This window comes from Rhodnius prolixus, unplaced genomic scaffold (genome assembly GCF_049639745.1).
Source record: "Rhodnius prolixus isolate KJV_2025 unplaced genomic scaffold, Rpr scaffold_8, whole genome shotgun sequence".
NCBI classification, from domain to species: Eukaryota; Metazoa; Arthropoda; class Insecta; order Hemiptera; family Reduviidae; genus Rhodnius; species Rhodnius prolixus.
Window position 1 is genome coordinate 13,594,771 of NW_027411593.1, and position 22,945 is coordinate 13,617,715.

Here is a 22,945-nt window from a genome sequence, read left to right on the forward strand (position 1 = left end):
TGAAATTGGGCCCTTATAATTCCCAGAGTAAACAACGGATTATTCGTATGAAATTTTGTGCTCTTACACACTCTGTTTTACTGAGTAGTATGCTATAGTTTTCTTGAGTACAGATCCATTAGTTGAGAAGATATTGAGAGTTGAAATTTTTTTGGGTCATGGTTTTGCTGTGAAATGTGGCCCTTATAACTCCCACAGTAAACAACAGATTATTCGTATGAAATTTTGTGCTCTTACACACTCTGTTTTGCTGAGTAGTATGCTATAGTTTTCTTGAGTACAGATCCATTAGTTGAGAAGATATTGAGAGTTGAAATTTTTTTGGGTCATGGTTTTGCTGTGAAATGGGGCCCTTATAACTCCACAAGTAAACAACAGATTATTCGTATGAAATTTTGTGCTCTTACACACTCGGTCTTACTGAGTAATATGCTATAGTTTTCTTGAGTAAAGATTCATTAGTTGAGAAGATATTGAGAGTTGAAATTTTTTTGGGTCATGGTTTTGCTGTGAAATGGGGCCCTTATAACTCCACAAGTAAACAACAGATTATTCGTATGAAATTTTGTGCTCTTACACACTCGGTCTTACTGAGTAATATGCTATAGTTTTCTTGAGTAAAGATTCATTAGTTGAGAAGATATTGAGAGTTGAAATTTTTTTGGGTCATGGTTTTGCTGTGAAATGGGGCCCTTATAACTCCCAAAGTAAACAACAAATTATTCGTATGAAATCTTGTGCTCTTACACACTCGGTTTTACTGAGTAGTATGCTATAGCTTTCTTCAAGACAGATCCATTATTTGAAAAGATATTGAGAGTTGAAATTTTTTTGGGTCATGGTTTTACTGTGAAATTGGGCCCTTATAATTCCCATAGTAAACAACGGATTATTCGTATGAAATTTTGTGCTCTTACACACTCTGTTTTACTGAGTAGTATGCTATAGTTTTCTTGAGTAGTGATCCATTAGTTGAGAAGATATTGAGAGTTGAAATTTTTTTGGGTCATGGTTTTGCTGTGAAATGGGGTCCTTATAACTCCCAAAGTAAACAACAGATTATTCGTATGAAATCTTGTGCTCTTACACACTCCGTTTTACTGAGTAGTATGCTATAGCTTTCTTCAATACAGATCCATTATTTGAAATGATATTGAGAGTTGAAATTTTTTTGGGTCATGGTTTTACTGTGAAATTGGGCCCTTATAATTCCCAGAGTAAACAACGGATTATTCGTATGAAATTTTGTGCTCTTACACACTCTGTTTTACTGAGTAGTATGCTATAGTTTTCTTGAGTACAGATCCATTAGTTTAGAAGATATTGAGAGTTGAAATTTTTTTGGGTCATGGTTTTGCTGTGAAATGGGGCCCTTATAACTCCCACAGTAAACAACGGATTATTCGTATGAAATTTTGTGCTCTTACACACTCTGTTTTACTGAGTAATATGCTATAGTTTTCTTGAGTACAGATCCATTAGTTGAGAAGATATTGAAAGTTGAAATTTTTTTGGGTCATGGTTTTGCTGTGAAATGGGGCCCTTAAAACTCCCACAGTAAACAACAGATTATTCGATTGAAATTTTGTGCTCTTATACACTCGGTTTTACTGAGTAATATGCTATAGCTTTCTTCAATACAGATCCATTATTTGAAAAGATATTGAGAGTTGAAATTTTTTTGGGTCATGGTTTTACTGTGAAATTGGGCCCTTATAATTCCCAGAGTAAACATCGGATTATACGTATGAAATTTTGTGCTCTTACACACTCTGTTTTACTGAGTAGTATGCTATAGTTTTCTTGAGTACAGATCCATTAGTTGAGAAGATATTGAGAGTTGAAATTTTTTTGGGTCATGGTTTTGCTGTGAAATGGGGCCCTTATAACTCCCAAAGTAAACAACAGATTATTCGTATGAAATCTGGTGCACTTACACACTCGGTTTTACTGAGTAGTATGCTATAGCTTTCTTCAATACAGATCCATTATTTGAAAAGATATTGAGAGTTGAAATTTTTTTGGGTCATGGTTTTACTGTAAAATTGGGCCCTTATAATTCCCAGAGTAAACAACGGATTATTCGTATGAAATTTTGTGCTTTTACACACTCTGTTTTACTGAGTAGTATGCTATAGTTTTCTTGAGTACAGATCCATTAGTTGAGAAGATATTGAGAGTTGAAATTTTTTTGGGTCATGGTTTTGCTGTGAAATGGGGCCCTTATAACTCCCACAGTAAACAACGGATTATTCGTATGAAATTTTGTGCTCTTACACACTCTGTTTTACTGAGTAGTATGCTATAGTTTTCTTGAGTACAGATCCATTAGTTGAGAAGATATTGAAAGTTGAAATTTTTTTGGGTCATGGTTTTGCTGTGAAATGGGGCCCTTATAATTCCCAGAGTAAACAACGGATTATTCGTATGAAATTTTGTGCTCTTACACACTCGGTTTTACTGAGTAATATGCTATAGTTTTCTTGAGTACAGATCCATTAGTTCGGAAGATATTGAGAGTTGAAATTTTTTTGGGTCATAGTTTTGCTTTTAGATGGGGCCCTTATAACTCCCACAGTAAACAACAGATTATTCGTATGAAATTTTGTGCTCTTACACACTCGGTTTTACTGAGTAATATGCTATAGTTTTCTTGAGTACAGATCCATTAGTTGAGAAGATATTGAGAGTTGAAATTTTTTTGGGTCATGGTTTTGCTGTGAAATGGGGTCCTTGTAACTCCCACAGTAAACAACAAATTATTCGTATGAAATTTTGTGCTCTCACACACTCGGTTTTACTGAGTAGTATGCTATAGTTTTCTTGAGTTCAGATCCATTAGTTGAGAAGATATTGAGAGTTGAAATTTTTTTGGGTCATAGTTTTGCTTTTAGATGGGGCCCTTATAACTCCCACAGTGAACAACAGATTATTCGTATGAAATTTTGTGCTCTTACACACTCGGTTTTACTGAGTAATATGCTATAGTTTTCTTGAGTACAGATCCATTAGTAGAGAAGATATTGAGAGTTGAAATTTTTTTGGGTCATAGTTTTGCTTTTAGATGGGGCCCTTATAACTCCCACAGTAAACAACAGATTATTCGTATGAAATTTTGTGCTCTTACACAATCGGTTTTACTGAGTAATATGCTATAGTTTTCTTGAGTACAGATCCATTAGTTCAGAAGATATTGAGAGTTGAAATTTTTTTGGGTCATGGTTTTGCTGTGAAATGTTGCCCTTATAACTCCCACAGTAAACAACAGATTATTCGTATGAACTTTTGTGCTCTTACACACTCTGTTTTACTGAGTAGTATGCTATAGTTTTCTTGAGTACAGATCCATTAGTTCAGAAGATATTGAGAGTTGAAATTTTTTTGGGTCATAGTTTTGCTTTGGGGAGGGGCCCTTATAACTCCCACAGTAAACAACAGATTATTCGTATGAAATTTTGTGCTCTTACACACTCGGTTTTACTGAGTAATATGCTATAGATTTCTTGAGTACAGATCCATTAGTTGAGAAGATATTGAGAGTTGAAATTTTTTTGGGTCATGGTTTTGCTGTGAAATGGGGCCCTTATAACTCCCATAGTAAGCAATAGATTAATCGTATGAAATTTTGTGCTCTTACACACTCGGTTTTTCTGAGTAATATGCTATAGTTTTCTTGAGTACAGATCCCATTAGTTGAGAAGATATTGAGAGTTGAAATTTTTTTGGGTCATAGTTTTGCTGTGAAATGGGGCCCTTATAACTCCCACAGTAAGCAATAGATTATTCGTATGAAATTTTGTGCTCTTACACACTCGGTTTTTCTGAGTAATATGCTATAGTTTTCTTGAGTACAGATCCATTAGTTGGCGATGTACCCTCTTAGGAGGGGGAGATTCGGATTTTGTTTATAGGAAGTCAACTTCTTTGCTGGAGGCATTTGCAGGAATGACATTAGCTGGTACCCAAATTTCGTGGACTTTCCTAGAAATCTTAAGTGGTTACCAGGTCGATTCAAAAGTCTACCTTGAACCTCTTTTCATCTTATATTTGGTGTACTGTTTTTCAGAATATCTGGATAGCGCGTGGCAGAAAGAGTGACAATGGCACCATTGCTAGCTGCTTCATTTGGAATCTGTTTCCCCTTAATTTGAGGGAGATTTCCCTCAAAGTGGTGAGCGGTAGTGGAGGTGGCCTGTGGTTATCCCTAACTGCAGTTTCTCACTTCTCTTCCTAGAACTTCCCAGAGAATTTAAATTAATTTTCTCATATACAGAGTTAGTAGTTTCAACTTGCAACAGTAGAGTCATGGTACAACTATTCTATTTGGATGCCTTGCAGGATACTTAGTTTACAAAAAGAAAAAGAAGTTTCTACTTTGATGAAAACTTGCCAATTAAAACTAAGGATTCAAGTGTTTTTTCACCAGATTTACCTTTGAGTTCCAATTAGATTAAAAAATAAAAATAAAAAATAGGCCTGCAGAACACTTTAACCTACTATAAAGTCCTTTAATCTACTATTAAAATGACGCGAAAAAAAGGAATCATTTCTTTAATAAGTTCATGTTAGAAGCTGGGGAAAAAAGTTGCCCTGTTCTTCAATAAATTTTAAACATTAAGTAGCTTCTTTCTACGGCGAGTGGCTGAGAGCCTACACAGGGAAAGTCAGTTTAACATTAAATCCCCACTTCCAGCATTTCATTAAATTTCACTCAACTCATAATGCACTCAGTTAGAGGACAGCTTGATTACATTAGGGCCCTGTGAGCCCTCTTGCTATCTTACAAACATGCTTAAAAAAAAAAAAAAAAAAGAAGAGAATTGGGGTCGAGGTCGTTCTGGTTAAGTGGTAGTTGTAGGGAAGAACACAAACTTGTAAGTGCAAAGGGTTTTTATAGTTAAAGAGGAGGAGGTACAAAATATTAGTGTTATGAAATATAAAATGTAAGATACCACACAGTACACTGGTGTGTGTGTATTTGTAATGTAGGTGAAGGTTATGTAAGACAGGTTCTTGCGGTATGTGTGTCCATCCCCCCGAGAATACATACTGTATATGCGCAACATCATGTGCTGTTCACTAACTCTGTGCTGTTACCATGTACGTAGTATACTGTAGTATATACTGTATGAGACTTCTTGGACAGCCATCAATCCCCCTGATACATAACACTTATTTAATATTAAACTATACATTACTTCTTCTCTGTTCTTTCATTAGGAAACCCTGTGTAACCATGTAATGGAAAAAAATCAACTTCTCTTTATTCTGTTGTCACTGAAAAATCTTTTATTTTTTATTTTTAAAAGTCATAGACAAATTGATTTTTTGTTTTACCCATTGAACTCAAACGCTTAATATACAGTACTATACTCAAACCTATGTGGACTTACAGGACTAGAGCTGTGGGGTTCAGCCAAACCGACAAACATACGGACTGTACTGACATTTCAATCAAAACTACTGCCGACAGATAGTTGACGCTCCTTTCTACGGTGACTAACCTCACTCTTCACAACGACCTCAACATCCTCTTCGTACACCAACTCGCCAAGGCGAAATATCAAAAATTCCATACTGCTCTCTCCACTTGCTCCAATTCTCTAGAACAGTCTCTCGCCTCCTCTGACATCCCTAATAATAAGCGCCGACTGAATCACCAATGGCCCCCTCGACTTCCTCGCAGTCTGAAGGCCTAAAAATCATATCCTGTAGAGAGTGCTACCGCTGGGCAGTTTATTTTCTCCTGCCTTTCACGCATCCATTTATCCTTCATTCTCCATATTTACTTATTGTATATTATATTATACAGATTGTAAATAACGAAATAAATTTATTAAACAAAATTATTATTTTTAATAGATTAGCCGACTGCAATTGATATAAATCTTGCTACATTATCTTGATCATTTATATGCTGCATAATAGGCTAATTTCGCGAATCCTTCAACCTTTTAACGAAAATTTACGCATTTGTATTGTGGAAATTAGAGTTTTTTTTAAGAGCATGAGATTATTATGGCACCTGCTTCTCAAGGGCAGACTCTTTAGGGGCCCACCCTCACCTGCCGATAAGATAGCACTCTCAGATTTGGCAAGGTATGCTACAACAGTGTCCCATTCTGGAACATATCCTACGAAGGGACTGGATTCTCAACTTTTTTTCTCATCCTGTAACTAATAAAAAGCTACTCTGGCCTTTTAAAATGTAATTCAGGTGGAGGAACTCGTGTCATCATGTTCAAAAATTATTTCTGTACAAAAGAGGATGTAAAGAAAAGGTGGGGGTTGTTCTAGTTGAACGAAGTGATCTTAGTAACAAACTCGTGAATTTTTGCTACTTATTTTGAAAAGGCTTCTAAGAATTAATTCTCTGAGAATTATTGTAGAGACCTCAATCTATACCATACATCACAATACTTAGGGGATCTTTCACCCGAGATAGAATCTGCACAAAACACTCTCCAATGATATAACCTTATTAGAATTACTTTAATCAAGGTCAGAGTTGCCTTTGATAGGTTTTAACTGCTATTTGGAAAAAGTAGGATTTTGAGATCTAAGATGATCTTTTAAAAGAATACCAGTTATCAGCAAATCCTAAGCAATATTTGCTTTTCACATCATCAGATTTAATGGCAGGAGAAGAATAAATAAATTTGACTCTATTTGAAAAAACAAAACAAAAAACATTGTTTAAGGGAACTGTCACTAATAAATGGGTTGTTACGACAATAAGCAGGCTGAGAGCGAACCACGCTGGTTGCGGATCGTATCTTCATAGGATCAACAAAAGGTTGATCTCTCCTCTTTGCGTAGATTGCAATGAGGAGGCGGATTTCAAACATATAATAATGATATGTCCACGTTATGTGGTAGAAAGGAAACGAATGTTTGACGACATTTAGATGCACCATTTCGCTACGAAGGCATAATATTCTCCACCAGTATCTATGTGCTTAAATCTATAGCAGAGCTAGCAATGAAATATGAATGTATTTAAAAGTTATAGCCGATTAGAATGAATGTAAGAAAATGATTAGAGAAGGATTACGGTGATTTTAATTTCGGTTAAGCTATAAGGATGGCAGGAATATAGAGTACTGATCCATCCATTAGTTGTAGTTTATGTAAATAGTTGTATATAATAGAGGGATGAATGTGTGAAGCGAATATATTTACCTATAAGTAAGAATGGAGAGTGAGTGATATTCTAGTGATAAGCACCTAGACGATGCTGGCTGTATGGCGAAAGCCAATGCCAAAAAAAAAAATAGAAAAGCATGCAAAGCTTGTAATAAGACAAAGGCCCGGGGACAAGAACAGACCTCTCTCCCTCTCTCCAATACGTGTATGAGGAACAGGACAGCGGCTCAGAAAACCATAAGATTTAGACAATCAAATCTGCATTATCTACCATTTAGCCCATATTCTCTTAATCTTAAATTGTATTGTAATTTTACTTTAGTTTTAAACAGAATTAATGCCTGTCATTTAACTAAATGATATTTAAATTATCTTTATTTCTAATAGCTCTTTCTAGTCTATTCACAGCTTGCTATCTACTCCGTGGAATTGGTCAATATCTACCCTGTATGTCACTCCATCGGCTAGAATTAACCACTAAACTGTCATCAAAACGGCTCAATAGGAATTGCCTCTCTCATCTTCAACTAAGGAATAATAATGATTTGATTGGATTAACTAACTGACAAAAAAAATATCCTGGTATTAACAGGAACCTCAAAAAATGTGTATTTACCCCCCAAAAAAACTTAATATGAAAAAGTCAAAAGATATCATATGGTACGAAACAAAGTAAAATTAAAACAAAAAAAAAAACGCCCTGGTTAAAACATTTTTACTACATTTAGAGGAAATTTTTCAGATTTTTTGCATTTGATTACAAATCCCTTCGTTATACAATTTCTCATGTTTCCATTTGCAAGATTTGCATTATTACGTATTTTTTAACCAGCCAACCTAATGGAGGGATTATTCGCCAATAAACTTAGTTATAGTATGAGAACTATGTATATATTCCAGCTTAGGTTCAATAACTTTACCTAGTAACAGATTATCTTTGTAATCATTGTATTTTGTAGCTACCTTTCTACTTTCTCTTGCATTTAGCTTTTTGTAGTGGTTGATGTAAATTATTCAAAGGATCAGATTTTCGAACATGCGTTTTCAGTTCATTATTTGTTTTAAAATCTCGGAAAAGTAATTAAAAGAAAAAGGGAAAAAAAATATGAATTACTCTTTATTTATACATTATTATAAAGTCGCGAAATTTAAAGAAAAATAATAAAGAGTAAGATTAAAATACCGAACATTTTTCGTTACAGGATTTTCTTTTACTTCAGTTTCATAATAAATTGGTATTTTGTGTCAATCTTTCTGGCCAGAAAGAATTCTTGGAGAACAACTTATTACTTTATCAGGAAACTCCGTTTGAAAGACGAGACTCCCCCCAGTTCAGTTGTCAGACTAAATTACCTGTTGACGGTGCCCAGATATACTGAGCAAGAGAACAGCTTTCAGAGAAGATTAAAGTTCAGGTTTTCTCTCTATTCATGTTTTTTTTATTATTATTATTATTATTATTGAAAAAAAAAAATGAATCGGCTGGGCGATTTGGAAATATGCTTGCTTTGAAGAGCTCTAAAAAGATTCTGTGAGTCCTATTTGAAAAAATCGATTGCTGTCAAAATCTCTTTAGTGATTTTAAATAAAAAATAAATCATTGAACTGAGATTTAGTAATGAAGGTTATAATATACTAATCTTAACATTTAATAAACTATTTAATCAAAGTAATGTTTATTTTTTCAGGCGGGCATTACGTTCAATTTTCAAATCCGTTGTGGACGGAAGCTGTGGGCTAACATACATAATTTACTAATAATTTCTTACATTAACCATAAAATAAAATCCAAGGACAAGATGGGAATCGAACTCAGTACTGTAAAGCTTAATGGTTTATTCCAACAGAAGTTCAAATTGACTCAGAATTGGATATATTTATCTCGAACAGTATGTGCTCATATGTTATGTACTTCAACATAATATTAAACTTATACCTGCAGCAGCTATTATCAAACAAGCACTTCCTAACGCCCAATGTCAATTTTACTGAGTTGACAATAACTGGTGAACTTCATTCTTTTGGCTTCAAGTAAGTGCCCTTAAAAAAAAAGGCTAAACTCTAACCAAAAACTTTGCAGACCCTTGAATTGGCTAATAATTCTCATGAGCCAAGTATTGTTTGAAATTCAAACTAATTTGGATGATTAACCGAGAATTGATTTTGTTTTTAATGACCATGGAAGAGCGATTCTTCGGAATAATTTAAGCGACATAAATGAAAACACTAATTGAATTAATATTACAGATATATATACTAATTAATATTAGACTAACTATAAGATTACAATGACATGAAAGGCTTAGAAAGCAGCATGAATGATAGACGATTAGAGCCAATGTAACAGTAGGTGTGAACTGTGACGAAATAATATTGGAAGGTTGTTGATAACTGAAAACTGGTGATTCTAAATATTATCACTAAACTGTTTGACTGCAGAAGAAGATTCAAAGATTAACTCTCCAGAGAGTTGACCCTCTTTCTACGCGCCTTTAAATTGCCTTGGAGAAAAAGAGGCATAGGAGGTTATTTCAGTTTTCCCTACTGCCCCTTCTAGTTCTTATTCCAAATATATCCTTGCTGCAATAAGTGAAATTTAACTGTAATAACTTTTCTTTTCTTTTTCACAACTTCTAGAGGTGGCGGCTATTTCAATGATGCCTGAATACTCAGAAAATTAAGAGTTATCAATACGTATCTGCCGAAAGTTGTATACTTTGCGCTTAAATAAGAAACAACGGAATCAAGCTGCTATCGGTCCCAAACAAAAGTTGTGGTAACTCAGGTAATAATCCTTTTTGTATTGATTTAAAATTGTAGTTAATATGGTTTAAAAAAAAAAAGAACTAAATTTTGGAAATTTTTTGGCAAATGGTAGTATTTGTAAAAGGAGAAAATCGTTTAAATGATTCTAAACAACTCAGTAACCCAACTGTTATTGCCAAAAATAAGACAATAAATCAACTTATAAATATCACTAAATTACTAAGAAATAAAAAATAGATGATATTTTGATGATAATTGTAGAACTTTATATCAATCAGCAACTACAACAACTGTAGGGAAATGTCATTTTCCACTGTTCTACAGTCCAAGCAAGTTCTATAAAGGTCATGTTCAAGTCAGCGACAACAAACATTTATCACCATTTACATGTTACCCAAATTCGTGTTTATCATTTTGCATGATTATGTGATGTTTATTGATTATTAGCAACCGTGCATAGCCTCAATAATATTCTGTGCACACACACACACATAAACGATGTAATGTATTGTTTGGTTGGCTAGCCATTACTGCAATTAACTACCAATCAACTTCATTTTCAACCAATTTTCAATTTTGTAATTTAGATTATTTGTCACAATTTATGACATTCTCTTTTTTTGTCTTCTCTTAAAAAATATATTATAAACGTGTCCAATGGGATTATGGGGACCACCTCTGGGAGAGAGCAGTTTAGTCTTCCCTGTGAAGTGTCTTTTTGTAAGTTGCACTATCTTGTCAACTGTGTAGAAGATAGTACATTACTTCTCTCTAATAATATAATCTTCTCTATAAATGATATAAAGAGCAATGTTTTAGTGATAATAGTTAATGAGATATAGAAGGTTAAATTTTGGCTTTTTACAAGTCGTTCAAATTTCAAACCTCTATATCTCTCCTCGTACTGTTCCGATTTTAATGAATTATTAACTGATTTGAGGAGAAAGGTCTTCTCTATAACTGGTATAAATAGCAATGTTTTAATAATCATATTTATTGAGATATAAAAGGTTAAAGTTTGGAGGTTTTTCAAATCATTCAAATTTCAAACCTCTATATCTCTCTTCGTATTGTTCCAATTTTAATGAATTCTTTATGAATTGTAGAGAACTTTGGATAAAATTTGAAAGTAAAAATTTTAAGAATAGTAGTATACAAAAAAAGTATAAGTATTTATTTTTTTTCTCTCGTAAATAAAATGAAACTATATTAAAGATGGTCTAAAAGCAGGATTGTAGCTTATCGTTAAACATGATTCCGTGCTAGTCAAAAGAATATAATAAAAATTGTTTTATAGGATTTTACTTTTCCCGTGTGTTCGTTAACTGAATTAGTTTGGAGTTAATATAAACAACAAAAACAAAACTTCCCTCGAGTTATCTAACAGATGGCGAAAGAGATTGGAAAATGTAAAGTAATAAAAAAAATAAATAAATAAAAACCAACGCAGTTATATAACAGAATGTTATAACACAAAAATAAAAGAAACTGGAGTAAAAACTATCATAAATGTTACCATCGATATAAAAATCTTCCAAGAGGAAGCTACCTGGAAATATTACAACTGTAAGTAAGTAAATAAAAAACTTTAATAATCAAAATACTCTCAGTAAATAATATATTCCAGTGAGTTACTGTACGGCTCATTATAAAATCACTGCAAAGAAGTTTATTTTATACATTCATATTCAATGCTTATCGGCTGGTTGAACGTATTTATTGCAGTTTGTATTGTAAAAATCTCGTGAGTTCTTTAATTTGAATTAAGATATTGTGCCAAAGATCCAGTTTTGTGAGTAAGATGTCTTAAAGATTGATTTAAATTAAACTTTAAACTGTGTAATTTCTTGAAACTAGAACATATCAAACAGATTTATAAAATTAGTGTGTTTTAACATTAAAAGAAATCTTGTATACATTATTCTCTATTATAATAAATAATCTAATAAAGATTGCAATGCAAAACAATATTTAAACCCCAGTTAGTTATAAAAAGTAGCATTTATACAAAATTAGCAAAAAAAGAAAAGAAGTTTTCCTAAGTTAGGAACGAAGTAGTAAAGTAAAAGTTTGCCGAAGGGCAGAAGGTAAGTCTGTCTTCGAGCTTACCTGACAGTGCCGGATAGAAAGAGCAAGGGTTGTTGTCAAAACTCGTCTTCATGGTCGGCAAGTTCGCCCCACTTGATTGGACCTTTCCTGCCCGTCATCTTATAGACTGCCATCTTTTATACAGCCTCTTTTTTTTCTCTCTATCTCTTACTACACTCAATCTTCATTTTTCTTTTATTTTTTCAAACACTTTTTTTCCTGCATCGTACCAAGCGAAAGTACCATTTGAATTCAAATATTATTGTTGTTTCTGTCATCTTCTACATCCATTACACTTTCCATATATAGATGTTACATTTCCATATATTCTCAGAGCAAACATTTATTTTTTTTGCTTTTATAAATGCTCTTTTTGCATTTATAAAAAGAAAATACATTTTACTTCAGCCAACTCAGATATACACAATTTGTTATGACATAGTTCTTTGCAACTAATCCTTAATATAATGATTTTTTTAATCACTCGTTCCATACTCTTACTGAATCGGCACTTACTGGTCAGCAGTTTTATGGAAAATTAAAGATGCAAAAAATCGGCTAAGAGGAAACACAAAAAAAAAACTTTGTGCACCTTAAACTTATTGGTTCTCTATAATTTTTAAATATCCCAATACTTCATTTTAAAAAAATTAAAACTGTCAACAGAATTTTCTTCTATCATGGCTCATATTTTTATGTTTATATATAATATTTTTATGTTAAAATTAAAACCTTGAACTAAATTTATAACCTTCTTAATCTTTATATAAAGTTGATCTATTTATAAGAATTAAACTTAATAGGTATAATTTACTTAGAACATTAGAATAAGCACGATAGCATGAATGTAAAGTACTCATTATAATTCTAGTTAGTTCTCAAGATTTCAGACGAACTAACTACTGTCATTATTTTAATATCTTTAGGACAAGTTGTCAATGCTTAGAAAATATATAATATCTATATGGCGTCTAAAATTTGTCGCTATTGTTGTTTTGGCCTTGTGTTTCCATCTTCTTGTGATCGTCCTCATTATATCGAATTATCTTAGCCTCATTCATCCTCTTTCTTAATTCTCCTTTCGCTAATCCTCGCTTTGTCCTTATTGTATTGAGAGAGCCAGTTATCTGTGCCTTAGCCCTAGCTAAGTCTGTAGTCTGCCATTATACGTTTTCTGTGGTCCGACGCCAGATATCTCGGGGTTCGATATTGTCAACATTATTTTTCGTGATACGAACAAGTCTAGTAACTGTTCAAATTTCTGAAATTAAGATTTGATTTGGAACTTATAAGACTTGACAGGCATCCAAAACTGTTATAAGATAATACTGATTTACGAGTGTAACACTCTAATGAAACCTGTAACTTTTGTCCTCTGCCTAATTCAAGGAATTTCACTTTCACCTCTCCGCTCTTCTTAACTCTCTCATTGACCAGTTTGTATCTTATACCCTACAAGATAATACCAGGCGACGCTGCAGTAGCGCTGGGTACGACATTTAATTGGGGCTGGAGGTGTGTTATTTACAAATTTCATTTTTGAGTCACCAATAGGTTGTAATGCCTTGGATGTTACGTATCTTTCATCCGATTTACTAGTTGCTGGAACTTTTGCCCAAGCAGTTGTTAATTTATTTAAAAATATATTATATATTTCTTCGGAAATTGCCCGCACTATTTATACTTGTCGGTGAGTTAGTTGAGGTGGTCGATAAAATCATAATGCCGTTTTAATAAACAAAAAGTTGTTGCTTTTACTGGGCAGTTCATAGATGTCTGGTTTAATGTCCAGCTTAGTACTATGATTTCACAAGATATATGCACATAATGAGACTCGTAACATTCCTTTACTGGTTTGAAAGTTTGATGAGATGATATTGGATTGTTGAGGCCTGATGTTCGTTGGATTAGGAAAGAATCTTCAAACAGATTTGGAAATAGGAAACTTTGGTAGGAGAAAGAGAGACAAAAGAAAGGCTTAGATGGATTTATTGGTGGTCATGGCAACACTCTTTGAACGGAAGATACAATTGTGAGAGGAAGCTTTGGAAAGGAGTCCATGAGAAGGTATTCGTTTGTAGAATCCTCAGGAGTTAATAAAGTCCTTTAAAAAAAATGAATTACAATTAAGTTGTTTTTGGATCCAGCTTTCCTTCACTGTAAGCTAAAAAGTATCCAGATATAAAACGCCCACAATTGTAAAACCCTGTTCTAATCTAACAGAACGTAATTTGGGAAAATCCAATATTACAATATAAATGTCCTTGGAAGATTATTGTAGAAACTAATACAAACTATTTGTGTTAGACTCTCTTCGTTATAGTATTACCGAGTATAATGGTATTACTTGAAACTTGAAATTATCTCTTTAATATAAGGATATACTAATTACAAAAGGAGAATTGTGTTACAATCACGTAATCACATTATAATGATAACACTAGTGAACTTGATATAACCAATTATAGGTGACGTTAAAAAAAACAACTAAATTTCCCTTTGTTGCATTTCTTAACACAGAAATGCAGTAAATTTTGAATATGAGTATAGAAAACACAAACTGTCCCTCTATTGGTGAATTCTTCAATCTGACATCTCTACTAAATAGTATTGGCCGCTTTTGAATCGTTTTAAGAACGTAACTTGTTTTTACTCCACTCACTATTTTGTTTCTCCAAAAATTCTGTCTTCTTTGAATGAATAAAGTTTGACTGATAGTTTAATAGTTTGATTTCCTTAATTGGTATCAGATAAATTTGACAGGTGGATTTACAGGTAAGCGATATGGTCAATTATATTTTTCAACCAATCTTCCAAACATCCATTAGTTAACATAAAACACAATAATATAATTTTGTTAATGATAATTTATCAAATACGAGGGTCGTTTGAAAAGTCCGTGCAAAAATAAAAACTACTTAATTTTTTGGGGTAAACCTTTTTTATTTTTCAACATAGTCTCCTTTTAGGCTTATACACTTCGTCCAACGCTGCTCTAGTTTGTTGATCCCTTCCGAATAATAGGATTTGTCCAAGTCTGAAAAATAGCCATTCGTTTCTGCAATCACCTCCTCGTTAGAATAAAATCTTTTTCCCGCCAGCCATTTCTTCATATTGGGGAACAAATAGTAGTCCGAGGGAGCCAAGTCTGGAGAATAGGGGGGATGTGAAACGAGTTGGAACCCTATTTCCATTAATTTTGCGACCACAACTGCTGAGCTGAGAGCTGGTGCGTTGACGTGATGGAAAAGGACTTTTTTGTGGGCCAATAGTGGGCGTTTTTCTTGCAGCTCGGTTTTCAAACGGTCCAATAACGATGAATGCACCTGTAATAGTTTTACCCTTTTCCAGATAGTCGATGAGGATTATTCCTTGCGAATCCCAAAAGACAGTCGCCAACAGTTGCAAACCGTCCTTGCAACACTTCGTTTTTGGTCAAGCGTGAGCAATCGTGGCACCCATCTTGCGGATAGCTTTATCATGTCCAAATGTTGATGCAAAATATTATGTACCCGTTCATTCGAGATGCCCACAGCACTAGCAATCTCACGCACCTTCACTCTTCTGTCATCCATCACCATATCATGGATTTTATCAATGATTTCTGGAGTAGTAACCTCAACAGGGCGTCCAGAACGTTCAGCGTCACTTGTGCCCATATGGCCACTCAGAAAATTTTGAAACCACTTATAAACTGTTCTAATCGAAGGTTCAGAGTCACCATAATGTTTATCAAGCTTCTCTTTAGTCTCCTGAGGCGTTTTGCCTTTCACAATGTAGTGTTTAATCAACACACGAAATTCTTTTTCGTCCATTTTTTTGAAAATCACTCGACTTCCTCGATTCAAACGAATGCCAAACACAAAGAAATAGACCGATCTGGCTGAAACTTGGTGTGTGTGTTCTTCCAAGAGATGCTACTAACTAAACATAACCTCGATACGCGCCAGTAGTGCTATCTCTCTGACTTTGCACGGACTTTTCAAACGACCCTCGTACCTACGATGGAAAAAATAATAATTCAATATATTTTTCTTTCCATTACTATTTCTAACAAATTTACTGATGATAAAATGTGTCGTCAAATATTTAAACAAAACAGAACAAAAATTGGATGAAAGATAAATAATAAAAAATAAATAACTCTCTTTCTCTCAATTATCAAATTACTTCCATTGGAATAAAATACAAACATTAATCGAAATGACATCATGTTGCACATCTAGATTGATATTCGCACACATTATTGAACAATAATATTTTGAAAATAACTGTATCTCTACAATATTCCTGACAAACCCATTTATTCCATATTGGACAACATTGCATTTGTTTTGTTTTTCCCTTCTGTCATAACCTCTTCACAAAGAGGTTTTTTTTTTCAGTTTTTCTTTATTTAACGAATTCGCAAACATCTATTTACATTTATTTTATTTTTTTTAATTCCGCGAACGAAGTTTAGCTTTTATATAATTTTTTTTGTTTTTTTTTAAACAAATAGTTGATGTATTGTTTTCAGATCTACCTTTTACTGTCATATACTTATTTTCCGGATTTCTTTTTCCACCAACTCATGCGCCACTTAGGGTGCCATTCTTGTGTACAAGTGTGCGTTGTTGAAAAACACAGAAAGCCCTTTACTCTGTCGTACCCCAATATAGCTTTCCTATCTCTCTACCCGGTTGATTCTTCCACTTCGACTCACATTTTTCAAGTATCGTCTTCTCTTGTTTCCTCATTCAAATGAAATATTTTATTTGTGCTTTTTCCCTATTCACACACCTTATTCTGCATCACCTTCATCAATACCATCATTTATTAACTTTTTCTGTGTAGTATGATATAAATTTCCAGATACTCGACTAAAGTTACTAGAAACTATTTTTGTAAATTTAATTCTGTTACAATTACTAGGGAACTGATTAAAACTGTCCGGTAGGACAGTTGTATAAGGGTTGACCATCAAAAACTGCACGAAAAAGTGTAACGTTGAAAAACACCCAACTTTGACAATTTTTTTCTATTTTTCTGTAAAAGATAAAATTCCCAAATTTTCTTTAAATCTTACTCCAAACCATCCTTTATAACTGTAATTTTTTTGCAACCACCCAGATGTAATAGGTTTCGAGAAAAAAGTTGCCGAAAATGAGCAAAAACGGGTTTTTCAAAAAATGTTCTTGTTCTTGTTCTTGTTGTTGTTGTTGTTGTTGTTGTTGTTCTTGTTCTTGTTCTAGTTACCTTTTTTGTAAACAACGTAGCGCCTAAACGCGTGAACCGATTTTCATGAATGAGGTGTCATTCGATTCGGAATTTTATGTAGATGTGCCATTTGGGGGTCTCGGCCCTGTACATCGAATGGGAGAGGAGTTAGCCCCCTTTATGTAAGGCCCCCTCCAAAATTATTATTACTAATTACTCTGTAAATCTTGGCCCGATTTTGATAAAATTTGGTAGGATGATAGGGTTAGGGCTCCCCTACCTAACAATAAAGCGACGATCTGCTCTTACACTTGTTAAGGGGAAGTATAACAATCGTTTCAAATTATCGACACGTGAACCGATTTTCATGAATGAAGTGTCATTCGAATCGAATTTTTGTACAGATTTGTACTTTAAAAGTCTCGACGCTATGTCTCATAAGGAGGGGAGTTCGCCCCACCCAAATAAGGCCCTTTCTAAAACTATTATCACCAATATTTCTACAAAGCTTAGTCCGATTTTGATAAAATTTAGCACGAAGAAGTGATTAAAGCTCCTCTACGTGGCTGTGGAGTGCCATCATGCTCTTACACCTACTAAGAGGAAGTACTGCAATCGTTAAAATTATCAATGAGTGAACCGATTTACATCAATGAATTGTCGTTCGATTCAAAATCTTTGCCTTTTTAGGGAGAAGTACTGTAATCGCAGTTTATTTTTCTTGCTCCTCTTAAAAGGAAGTACTGAAATCGCAGTTTAATTTTGCTATTTACGTACAAATACCTTCCTATTTTATTCAAAACTCTTTCTCAAAAAAATGGTTATTGAGGATGGTTTGGGGACCGCAACTATAACCATTCTTTAAAAAGATCTCTCTAGTGGTAATTACGGTTCCGATTTAACACCTTATCAGGTTATAATGATAGAATAGCTTATTCCAAATTTTAAAAAAATCTGTAAAGCAGGCGTAACTTTGCTAATAGACAAAAAGGAAAATCTATCCAAAAGGTACAAAAATCTCCTTAACAAAAACTTACAGTTTAAAAAGTTAAGTATAAGGGTTGATTAAACGCCAAAAGGTACACAAATCAGCAGTACCCAACATTTCATTAATACTTCATTGATATTATTTAAGTAATTTTACCGCATTAATTTTCATTAATATTTTTTAAGAATTTATTAGATGTCACAGACCCTTATGCTGGCCAGTTCATTCATAATAGTTATAATTGTGATAAAATGTATATTATATCTTCGTATAAATAGGTACTTTATTTTAACTCTATTCCAAATTATTCTTCTGATTTCTCTTTAATGTGCCCTTTATTCTGAAGTTGTCACATATACATGCATGTTAAATTAGAAAAAGACAAATTTAGAGTCGGCTACTGTTTAAATTTGAATCACGGAGGATTTAAAACAATATTTCAGTCTTGAATTCGTCTTACCGAAATATTCGTGAGCACAATTACACACAGTTAATAACAAGTAGATTATTCAAAATTATTTATTCATTTCTCAATTGTAATTTAATTTAGTTCCCCTAATTTTACTTATAGTAAAATACTGGAATAATTTGCTGTCCTAAAAATATGCATATCTTATTTACTTTATATTACATATAAACAACATTGTGGGAAGAACACCTAGATGGAGAATGTAATTGAAGACAACTATATTATTTACGATAAAGCCAGATTGACTACTACATAAAATAACAATTACTTTAATCGAAGAATGAACTTAAACCGACGATTTTTATTTAAAAATAAAAATAAATAAACAAAATCATTGATGTATGTTGGTGTAAGCATAATGAAATGTTGGGTACTTGCTGATTTGTGTACCTTTTGGCGTTTAATCAACCCTTATACTTAACTTTTTAAACTGTAAGTTTTTGTTAAGGAGATATAATAACTTATCGACTGAGACATATTGTCAATAACTTTGATAATAACTTATCAAATGGCGCTATATTTTACTTCGAACAAAATAAAAATTAAAAGAAGCTTGTTTTTATAAAATTTTAAGTAGGCCTGTTCTAATATTCGATTGTAAAAGTTTGGACAATATCCCATTTCCAAAGCAGATACTCAGAATCTCCTCTCCTTCTAGAGGAAGTTTTAAAGAAATACATGGCTCATGTAGTCTTATGAAAATGTGAAAGAACAACATAATTGTGATTGAAACAAGACGACTTAGTTTGGCAGGATTCATTGCAACCATGGTTATTGATGAATTCCTTAGAAAATGCTTACTACTTTTTGGCTCCTGAGTGGAGGGTGTAGACTTAGATGGTTAGCTGGAGTGAAAGAGATTGCGCAGTGCTTGATCGGAATGCGGGAACTGGAAGTGGGCAAGAAGTGCCTCCTAAAGTGCAGCAGTTTAAGTCCCCACTACGAGGGGCACTATTTATATTTTGAGACTAATAATAAAAAAACAGTAATTTGTCATTGAAAATGACTTTATTGTTTTTCAAAATATTCTCCTTTATGATCTATACACTTCTGCCTGCGTTCGAACCACTTGACAAAGCATTTTTTCCATTCCGCTTGAGACACCTCCAAAACATGGTTTTTGAATGCATCAACGGCTTCTTCTGCCGATGAAAATCGTTGTCCACGTAATTTATTCTTGACGATCGGAAACAAAATGAAGTCATTTGGTGCCAAATCAGGACTGTACGGCGAATGACCCATTAATTCGATTTTTTGAGTGCTCAAATAGTCGGTTGTTAGTCGAGATGTGTGACAGCTGGCATTGTCTTGATGAAGAATGATCCGACGGCGCTTGTTTTGTTTTCCTTATTTCATCGAAGACTTCCGGCAAACAAATGGCTGTATACCATTCAGAATTGACCGTTCTACGTTCCTCTAAAGGCACTGTTGCCACATGACCAGTTTTTCCTAAAAAAAACAGGCGACCATTTGTTTCGAAGTGCTTCGAGCGCGAACAACTTTTGTTGGATTTGGTTCATCTTGAAACACCCATACTGACGACTGCTGTTCAGTTTCCGGCTCATACGCATATATCCATGATTCGTCACCTGTTACAATCTTATACACGTCTTTTGAAGCACCGCCATTGTTTGCACCAATCGACACGAGCATCTTTTTGTAAGATTCCTCTTAGGGATGGGTTACGTCCGCCTGCTTGCCAGTAAACTCTTCCTACACTTTGAGAGAAAAGTTTGCAAATAAGATAATACTCGTACTTATGTGGGAATTTAAAGAATATTTAGTGCACGAATTTGTCCCGACGTTCTTCTGCCTTCTGCAGTAAGAAAATTTAAGAAGATACACTCCTTGTAGGACTGCCTTAAAGATTAACCAGCTGTGAATTCTTCATCGCCCTCTTATAACCCAGACCTGTTGACCACCTCTTTCTCCCGATTCATGACTCACTTTTTTGAGGAGTAAAAAATTATTTACTGCATAAGAGGGGTTGTAACAGATTTTATGAAATTATTTTTCTCTAGAGAATTTCGTGTTGCCATACACAAACTTAATTTATTGGCTCCGATATGGCTTAAAGTGATTTACTGCGGATTATACTTTTATAAATGAACGGTTGAGTCTCTTACTTTGTCATTACTCATCAAAGAAACCAGTTAACAAGGCAGAATTTTGATTCCAGTAGTTCAATATCTTGCCCCGCTGAAGTTCTTGTAAGCTCTATTTAAATAATATATTGATTTTATTTAAAGAGGTATCGTGCAAAAGTTTAAATTAAGCAATCGAGACTTGAACTTTAAAAAGTAATAAAAACCTCTAGTAAAAACAATATTAAAGTTAAAAATAATATTTTAAAATAAGTAACTAAAAAAACAGAATAAAACGATGGAATAAGTTTAAAAACAAAGAATTATTAATATTTAAAAGGAACTAGCGCGTAGGACACTAGCTGCTGCTAGTTGGAATGGCGTCATGACGAGCGGGCTGTACAATCCTCTTAGCTCAGAGTGAGCTGTCTTTGCTACCTTACCTTCTGTTTATTTAGCTAATTAGTAGCGTTCATAATTAATTTCAACACAGCCTAGTGGTTGTTAGAACTCGGCGCTACCCGACAAGCGAAACCAGCTACAATAATACAAAAGATACATGGTTTATCTCTGCTAACCATTTATATGACAAAGATGAAATTTATTTCAAAGTTAACTCAGGCCATTATTATACATAGTACAAGCTTTTGGTTACAATATCTCTCTCTTGCACCCAGTAAAGGTTATTGTCATCATCAAACCTTATTAAATAAATTACCCTAAATTACTTTCTTATTAAATAATTTAGAAATAATTTTACATTTACTTAAAATAATAATCTGAATGAATTGATATGAATCCACTCATCTCCTAAATCTCTGTACAATGTTTGAAAATGAATTTTTTTCAAGAATGAATCACGCTGGAGTTCTGCTAAAAACTTCTCCGCTACAGAATCACATCCCTCTTCATCCATGTGCAACCTTCCTTGAATCCTAACCTGGGCTAGATCATCCAGTACGCTCTTGCCTCGTGAAGCTGTTGATTCCATTTGTTATGGCTGATTCGAACATCAATTAAGACTTTCTTCTTCTAATTCCTCGTTACCTATTCAAGAAATCAGTTATGTCTATTTAATTTAAGAAATGTTTTTGGGTAAGTTTGTAATGAAAAGAAAAATAATGGTAATATGGAATGTTTTTTTATTTTTTTTAAATTTATTTGTAAAGTTAGACCAGCGCTAGACACGCCATAAGTAACAATGACAATAACTGACATCAAACTAACTAATTGAGGGGAGAAGTTACCCAGTGATAACACTCCCTAAGTCATCTCGAGGATTAGCTACTCACTTCAGAAGAGAGAAAATCGCGAGGCCACTGGCGTTTTAATCGTCTGGGAGGATGATCTGGAAGGTGATGAGATGATAAATGGTGGACAAGAGGATTGAAATGAGAGTGCAAGTTCTGATGAAAACTTTTATAGCGAGTTCGTGCCAACCAGACCAATAAACGGAATTTCCAGTCTGTGTGGATGGTTAGATTTGAGACGTAAAATGGAGTGTTAACGATTGTGCGGAGAATTTTAGACTGAAGCGATTGAATTCGTTTCGATGAACCCCACAGTTCAATACCGTACGTCCAGGCGGGTTTTAGTATAGAATTGTAAATCAGTCGTTTGTTATTAAGTGAATGATTTGGTCTAGTAGTCTTTAAGTAGTCGATAACGCCTGTTAACTTCAGTTCGTTTAAGTCGTGTGTGCGGGTTCCAAGACAGTCTTTTGTCTAAATAAAGCCCCAAGATAACGGACAACATTGGCAGGAGGAATTGGAATTGTGTCATGGAAGATCGGAGGAAGAGTGATGGGCGGAGAGTAATGGAATGTTTAAGAAACAATTTACTTCTTTGTACATAATTTTTTTATGCGATTCAACTTGTTTTGGAAGCAGTATAAAATTAAATTATTAATATCGCATTACATATCACAAATAATTCTTTATTACGTTGGTCTTATACTACGCTCTGGTTCCCGGACCAAAAGAGTCCCTTTCTGCTGGTTGGGCTCGTTGTTTTTCTTACTTTTACTTTCTCACAGCTCCATTATTTCTTTATTTTCTTCCCCTCACTTCTTTCTTATTTCTTCCGTAATGCTTCTTCACAGCATCATTTATCTCATTTAACTCGTGCTGCTTTATTTCACTTGCGAGTTTCTTGGACGACTCCTCCACTTTTTGATGCACGACTTTGCTGTCTCTTTTTTTAAAA